The sequence below is a fragment of the Oratosquilla oratoria genome, chromosome 18 (assembly GCF_046742065.1).
Source record: "Oratosquilla oratoria isolate Oo_2021 chromosome 18, ASM4674206v1, whole genome shotgun sequence".
Lineage (NCBI taxonomy): Eukaryota > Metazoa > Arthropoda > Malacostraca > Stomatopoda > Squillidae > Oratosquilla > Oratosquilla oratoria.
This window is the reverse complement of record NC_134794.1, coordinates 45,801,696-45,810,172: the sequence shown is the minus strand read 5'-3', so window position 1 is coordinate 45,810,172 and position 8,477 is coordinate 45,801,696. Positions and strand designations below refer to the sequence as shown.

Sequence of the window (8,477 nt, the reverse complement as noted above, 5' to 3'; positions counted from 1 at the left end):
GAGAAAAAAAGAGAAGAGCAAAAAAGAGGAGGAGGAGATGAAAGAAGAAGAAATGAATTTGGAGGAGAAATAAGGGAAAGAGGAATGAAAATGGAAGATGATGTGAAAGATAAAAGTCATTAGATGCATTGAATCTGATGCATCCTTTTGTGCCTTTGGTCACATGTTTGCTGTGACTGTCGCATGTCGATTTTATTCAACAAACGGAGCCCTTTTTCGCAGAGGAGGAGGAGGAGGAAGGACGAGGAAGGACGAAGGGGAAGAATGAGGGGATGATGGTGATGGATGGGGAGGATTGGGAAGGATAAGGAGGTGGTTGGTGGGGAGGAAGAGGAAGAGGAGCAGGAACAAGAGGAGAAAATAGGACAGAAGGAGATTTGAAAAACAGGAGGAGGAAATGCGGGAGGCAGTGTTGGCGAAAACAGAGGAGAGAAACGGAGAGAGAGAAAGAGAGGGAGGGAAGGAGGGAGGGAAGGAGGGAAGGAGAGAGAGAGAGATAAAGAAAGAGCGAGGGAGAGAGAGATAGAGAGGGAGGGAGGGAGAGAGAAGGAGATAGAGAGGGCAGAAGGGAGAGATAAATAGATAGATAAAGAGAGAGAGAAAGAGGGAGGGAGGGAGAGGGAGATAGAGAGAAAGGGAAGGAGGGAGAGGGAGATAGAAGGAGGGATGGAGAGGGAGGTAGAGGAAGGGAGGGAGGGAAAGAGAGAAAGAGATAGAGGGAGGGGGAGAGAAATAGAGGGAGGGAGGGAAGGAGGGAAAGGAAGATAGCGAGAGAGGGAGGGAGAGATAGAGGGAGAGGGAAAGGGAGAGAAATACAGAAAGAGAGAGAGAGAGAGAGAGAGAGAGAGAGAGAGAGAGAGAGAGAGAGAGAGAGAGAGAGAGAGAGAGAGAGAGAGAGAGAGAGAGAGAGAGAGAGAGAGAGAGAGAGAGAGGGGGAGGGAGGGAGAGGGAGATAGAGAGAGACGGAGGGAGAGGGAGATAGAGAAGGATCTAGGGAGATGGACGTAGAGATAGAGGGGGGAGGAGAGAGATAGAAGGAGGGAGGGAAAGGGAGATAGCAAGAGAGGGAGGGAGAGATAGAGAGAGAGGAAGGGGGAGAGAAATACAGAGAGAAAGAGAGAGAGAGAGAGAGAGAGAGAGAGAGAGAGAGAGAGAGAGAGAGAGAGAGAGAGAGAGAGAGAGAGAGAGAGAGAGAGAGAGAAGGGGAGATAGAGGGGTAGGGAGGGAGGGAGAGGGAGATAGAGAGAGAGGGAGGGAGAGGGATATAGAGAGGAACCTAGGGAGAGGGACGTAGAGATAGAGGGGGAAGGGAGGGAGGGAGAGGGAGAGAGAGAATGAGGAAAGAGGAGAGAGATAGAGAAGGAAGGAGGCAGAGATAGAGAGAGAGGGAGAGAGAGAGATATAGAGAAGGAGGGAGGGAAAGAAAGATAGAGAAGGAGGGAGTGGGAGAGAGATAGAGAAGAAGGAGGGAGAGAGAGATAGAGAGGGAGGGAGAAAAAGAGAGAGAGAGAGAGATAGATAAAGAGTAGGAAGGGAGTGTGAGCGAGGGATAGGGAGAAGGAGAAGGAGGAAAGGAAAGATAGGGAGGGAGGAAGGATATAAAGATGGAGGGAGGGACGGAGTGAGGGAGGGAGGGGGAGTTAGAGAGGGATAGATGGAGGGAGGGAGGAGATAGAGAGGGAGGGAGGGGGGAGGAAGAGATAGAGAGAGAAAGAGGGAGAGGGAGAGGGAAGGAGAGATGGAGGGAGGAGGGAGGGAGAAGGAACGAGGGAGGGGATAGAGAGGGAGGGAGAAGGAACGAGGGAGGGAGGGAGGGAAGGAGGGAGGGAGGGAGGGAGAGAGACACATCGGTGACTTGTCCCTTTGTTTGAGAATCACGACTGTGAGGACGAGGTGGAGAAGGAGCGTGGCGGGGGGTCCTCCTTTCACCACGTCCTTTGCCAGCCCCCTCCGCCTCCCTCCCCCTCCCCCCGCCCGCCTCCTCCTCCTCCTCCTCCTCCTCCACCACTTCACCATCTGTCCCTGTGCGTCCTCACCAGGTGAAGTGAGTCGTTTGGTTTTTGTTGGGTCAAAGGTATTTTGTTTATTAATCTGTTTATTCGTCCGTTTTATCTTTTTGTCTACTTCCTATGTCTATCTGTACATATGATTATCTGAATATGTTTTCATCTGGTTGTTTCTGTTAACTTTACTCGGATTTTTTTTTATTTGAATATGAATTTAGTTTCTTGTGCAGATGCGACCTTTGACTATTTTTTTATGTAAATTTTTTCATGAATTTATTCATTCATTATTATTATGTAATTTTATTTATTTATTTATTTTGAAAATGCACCTTTCTCTTATTGCACGTGCATTTTATATCTGTCAGAAGTAATATATATTTTTTTCAGATGTTTTGTGGTGTATTTTTAAGCCGACGTTGGGTCGCCTCCCCGCCTGGCCAAGACTAACGGAAACCAACGCGACATAGCTCCCAGCAAGTCCCGGGAATCGAACTCACGACCACCGCGTGGCCCAAAGAAGGAAAAGGTAAGTAAAAATGAGGTTTTTGTTCTAAAAAGTGTTACGAAAATCTTTATTCTTTATATATATTTTTTTCATTCTGCATTGGTCCAAGATCTCTTAGAGTACGTCTTATCTCCATTTTTCATTATCCAATATCCTATTTCTTACATCTCAACGCTTTTCGTTGTTTAATAGGTTTTGTATTCAATTCCCATTTCTTGGATGACTTTTTTATATCAATATCTTCTTAAAGAGGTTATCACTTTCTCCCTTATATCTATGAAATTGAATCAGACTGTAAAATACTAAAAAAAGAAGAAAAAATCATCTTTCTATCTTGAAAGAGTCATCTTCAAATGGCGCCAAGACTCAATTGGAGGGGCCCATGAGTGAGCATATTCTGCCATAGATTAGGCTTGCTCACGGTCCATCTCTATGCTAAACAGTCCCAAGCACCTTTTACCTCATGCTTGATCATGCATGCATGCATGCCTATCGATCTATCTTGGTCTATGAGTGCGTATTGCATGTATCATTCACTTTAGAAGACCAAACAGGCGTGCGGTGGGAGGCACTTAACGGTGGACGAAATCAGCTTTACCGATATATGTTTAATCGTCGGTAGCCATTAGAATCGAACCAGGGACTATTGGCTTATGAAATGAGGCGAGATCGGAACCCAACGCCCGTTGGTAGTATATCTTTCTTTCCCTTTGTATCTCTCTCTCCCTTTCCCCCTTTCTCTCTCTCTCTCTCTCTATCTCTCTCTCTCTCTCTCTCTATATATATATATATAATATATATATATATATATATATATATATATATATATATATATATATGTATACATATATATATATATATCTGTATTTATGTCTCTTCCACACACAGACTCACACACACATGCACACACTTATACATACCAGTATAAATATGCATACATACAATATATAAATACATACATACATACATACATACAATACATAAATACATACATACATATGTACATACATACATACATGCATACATACAGACATCCACACATGCATGCATGCATACATACATACATCTACACATATATGTATGCATACATACATACATACATACATACATACATACATACATACAGTCTAACAGGGCTTAATGCTACTACACCTGAAGCCCTCCCTTTAATATCATAACCATTGCCTTTCCAACTGCTCATGCCCAGAACATATTCATACCTCCAGAGCAACCCCTTTCCGCGCACGTATCATGATAAAAACGTTGAATTTTCCTTCTGGGAGACAAGAAAAATAAATCTGCTCATGGGGACTCAAGGCGGAAATTTGTCCAGGAATATGGCGGACGCAACGGGGCGCCTCCGTGATTACCTTGGGGACAGACCCGAAGTTGCTTTGATGCTATCGAACCCGCCATCGGAGCGGGGGGAACTCCTAAGTACAGTATAAGAACCTTACAACAATGCAGTTCCTGGCATTACAGCCTCAGCGTCCACGTCATTAGGGAGGTTATAACTGGTGGGCTCTCCCACTGGCGTTCTTCTTCCTCCTCCTCCTCCTATTCCTCTTCCTCCTCCTCCTCCTACTCCTTTTCCTCTTCCTGGTCCTCCTCTTCCTCCTGCTCCTTCTCCTTCTCTACCATTCTTTTTTTCGTTTCCTGGAATCTTCCGGAAAAGAGCTCTTTATATCTCTGCAAACCACCCATTCTTCTTCTTTTCCGCTTTTGCAATTCCTCTTTCGTATCCGAAGTCTTCCGGATGAGAGAAGTTGATGTTCTCCGTCAAAAGTTCTGTTTCTTTGCCGAGTCTTTTGTTCTTTTTTCCATCCACCTTTGGTAAGAGATAACTTGAGTCCCCCCCACCCCAGCAGCCCCCCATTTTTTAAAGACTGCAGTGATTCGGATAAGAGAGGGTGGGACTCTCCCCTCAAGGATCCGTTTATTCTACTCCCACTGCCTCTTCTCCTCCTCCTCCTCTTCCTCCTCCTCCTCGTCCTCCTCCTCCTCCCCATTTGTTCTTTCGTTTCCAGAACCTTCCAGTTAAGAGAGGCTTTGGGTTTCCGACCAAGATTACTGTGCCTGGCATTAAGCGGTGCTTCTTCTTCTGGCTCCATAAGTTCCACGGGGCTCTCGACCCCCTACCTCCCCCCTTTAATTTTTCTCGGATATTTTCAATTTCACGAAGTTTTTTTGTCAATTTACTTTTCGCTAGATTACATCTTACCAAATCGTTTTTCCAAGTCACCATTTGGCCAAACCACCTTACCTAACCTAACATTTCCCAAGGAGCTATAGGCAAAAAACATCTACCTATCTATATACCAAAAGGCCTCTTCCCCCCTATAAGGAAGGTAGCCAGCCAAGGCATGCATCCAGCAGCACCCATTCCACTCTCATCTATCATCCATTTGTTTCCTTCTCCTTTTAGCTCCTCGTGGATGAGGGGTCATCCCGGTCTCCCGCCCACTACCCGGGTCAGAAGCAACGCAGCAAGACGCGGCACATCCACAGCAGAGACCCTACCGCTTCCTTTACATGGCGACCCTCTATCTTTGTCCTTTCATGCGAAAAATAGAGATGAGAAGAAATCCATTCAGGGCTGCGTCGAATTGTAGTCCAAAAATGATAAATAGAATATCCACAGAGAGCCAATCCAAAAAAAGGAACATCATACTAATCGGAAGTATTGCCTAGTGTAGGCCCTATGGTCTCTTGCAGTCTCCTCCATTCTTATGTTCTTATGTCCTCAAATCTAGTCGCTGATATAAGGGAGCCATATCTTGAAACTTGAAACTTCCAGTGGAAGGAAAGAAAGACGGTGTTTTTGGAAAAAAAAAAAAAAAAAAAAAATATATATATATATATATATATATATTTATATATATATTTATATATATATTAATATATATATATACACATATATATATATATAGATATATGTATATATATAATTGCACACGAAAAGGGAGGCGACCTGGTGTTGGTCCGTGGTTCTTCCAAGGAGGGGAGACACGCAGTTGCCGAGTCCAGAGGAAGAGCGACCTTGAGGACGGCGAAGAAAAGAGATGGCGATGTAATATTGCGGCAGATATCCCAACGGGGGCAGGGGTGAAGTAGGAAAGGCAACACTTCGCCATTCGGTAGAAAAGTAGTTTCTGGTTTCTCCCTCCCACGTCCCCCCTCCCTTCCCTCTCCCGGGGGGAGGGGGGGAGTGCCCATGGTTTCTCAAGTGGGGGGCGGGCAGGGCAAATCGAAAACGAGTGTTGTTGTTGAGGAAGTGGTCTTTTTCAGGAGTCTAAACAACAGTAATGCATAAGCAGTGACTATAGGCTTGAAGTCCCTTGCGAATATAGAAAACTACACTGCTCCTCGCATTCCTCAGACCAGCATTCCCATCCTCAGGATTCCTGGGAAGGGACAGCAATGAAACTTCGCCCCTGCACCCCCTTCCTTCTCCCTCCTTCCTCCCCATAGAGTGAGTGAGAGAGAGAGAGAGAGAGAGAGAGAGAGAGAGAGAGAGAGAGAGAGAGAGAGAGAGAGAGAAAGAGAGAGAGAGAGAGAGAGAAATAGAGAGAGAGAGAAAGAAAGAAAGAGGAATCAAACTGAGATTGGTCATCGTTGAGGAAATTAATACATTTGAATTGGATCAAATTCCTACCTCTGCCTAAATCCATATGCATACGAGCGTGCACACACACACACACACACACACACACACACACACACACACACACACACACACACACACACACACACACACACACACACACACACACACACACACAAACATACGAATAATGTATACATAGACATACACACACGCACGTATATATATATATATGTATGTGTGTGTGCATGTACACACATACCTGTCTGTTCACCGAATGATCCTGCACTAGATCCGGTTCTTGCGTGGTATGCAATTGCAGCGGAAGAAAAAGATGTAAGAAGTATTATTCTCCAATCTGTCCACATTTAATCTACTGCAGAAGAAACCTGAAGATCCTAATGACCCACTCGCAGGAGCCCCACGAGCATTGGTGTGCAGAGGATGGGGGACAAAGAAATGGTGGTCCAGTGCATCCAAATGGGGAGGGCCATCTAATCAGATCATTTGGGGGGAAATTTGATAAATTAGGTTGATTTACATTCATATCGAATAAAGTGTTTATTATGTGTTTTATCTGTGTTCACATATTCAAGATATCTTTCTCATAATATTTCTCACCAGTAGGTCCTTATACTTGAATCTTTGGGTCATACAACCAAAGAGTTGGCCGTGGGCATTACCAGACATCTGCACACTACTACTTATGAGACCTGGGAAACCTTCATTCGGGGAGAAGGATGGACTCATTGGCGTGGTCTTATCGTGGCGGAAGGTCTTCTCGAGATGTGTTTGTATCGATTTACTTTTAACCTTTTGGGTGCGAGTCTCTCCCGAAGACTCCGTGAGGCGTTGCTAGGCAGGGTCTTGTGGCCTCATCCCTGCAGGGACGATAACCATCTGCTGAAGGGTCTCTCTTTATGAGAAGAGGCTCATAGGTCTTCCTGGGGTCTGGGTAGGGTGAGGCGGGGTGAAAGGGGGTGAACAAACCACGAACTGTCTTGAGACCCTTCGTTCTGTTGGTATCTTTCCATAGGGTCGTTGTTCAGTGGCCACAAAAAAGAAATAAAAAGGTTCCTGCCAAGAGTGGTTTAAGGAAGACTTCCGCAAACATTCAGAACACTCCTAACTAGCGCGTATATGTTTGTTTGTGTTTGTGCTTATGTATTTGTGTGCTTGTTTACCTTTTGCTTGATTGAGTTTATTTGTTCGGGGTTTATACTTTAACAGCGTTTTCGATTTTATCGTCGGCTTCTTCTAGAAAGTGTAACAATGTGGAGACCCGTTGTTAGTGCTACACGAGTGAATGAGGACTGTGGCACAAAATTCAATATCCATACTTAGGGATGTCATTATGCTTCGCCCATACTGTGTAAAGACACCTTTTCACCCTTCATACAGCCAATAAAAAGTTATCGCTCAGGATGTGTTTGACAAATGTCTGGGCTCCGTGGTCACTAGATGTGTATATTTCCTTCTAGAAGAGCACTTAAAAGCAGTTCTGCTCAATACGTGGAAGAGTAAGCGTCGATAAGGAGTGATATATGGCTTCCTCATAAAAGCAGGCTTAGCAACAGAGGACAGGATTAGGTGGATTTTTTTGCCAGTATTCTTCGCCTGTGGTGTCAGACTTCTTCGCTTGGGAGAAGTACCAATATTTTATTCATTTATTTGTTTATTTATTTGGATATATTGTACTTATTTTTTCTTACTAATATTTCCAATCTTGTTGATACGGACTGTGTGGCTTACGGGCGCTTCTGTCTTTGTGGACAATCTTGCTCCTCTGTCGTGCATTATCCTATATTTCGTGTTTTGGTCTAGTTAGTTGAGGGTGTTTATAGTATAGTTAAGTGTCCTTTTTTTTTAGGAAGTTGTGCAGAGATGATAAAGATGTTGGTGTTTTATCACCAAAGATTTGTCGTAGTGTCATTGCTGTTTGAGAGCGGTGAATGACAGAGTTGGTGGTTGTTGAGGGGATGTTTTGTAAATCAGATATTCTAGCAGCACGCAAGGCATTTTGAGGGAAGCTTTGTATTGGCAAGTTGAAAGGTTGTTCCCTGTCATGTGGCGGTCATGTGTGAGGCGGGAATGCCCTAATCTTAGGCATAATAATGTTTCGAAACACCGGTTATGGACATCCATGGACATATGGACTTGTTCCCAGCGTCTTTGTGTCGTGCTTATTGTTGATGATTGAGAGAATGGGTAATAGTCTGTTACTGGTAACGGAATGGAGCCATCGAAAGTGATGGATGCGGACTCTGGAGCCGCCTTGCCGGCTCGTTCGTTGCCGGGGTTGCCAATATGATAGGACACCCGTGGTGGTCGTACTCTCTGGGTTTGTGCTAAATTAGATTAA

The 8,477-nt window shown here is 44.6% G+C and overlaps 1 protein-coding gene across 1 annotated transcript in view; it reads left to right on the top strand.

The window, feature by feature from the left end:
* The first annotated feature begins 2,397 nt into the window (after positions 1 to 2,397).
* The window catches only part of fj (four-jointed box kinase), a 264,854-nt gene continuing 258,774 nt past the window's right edge, over positions 2,398 to 8,477 (top strand). Inside the window, exon 1 of the mRNA XM_076201883.1 lies at positions 2,398 to 2,532. The gene's annotated coding sequence lies outside the window, so the exon portion shown is untranslated. The remainder of the gene's footprint in view (positions 2,533 to 8,477) is intronic.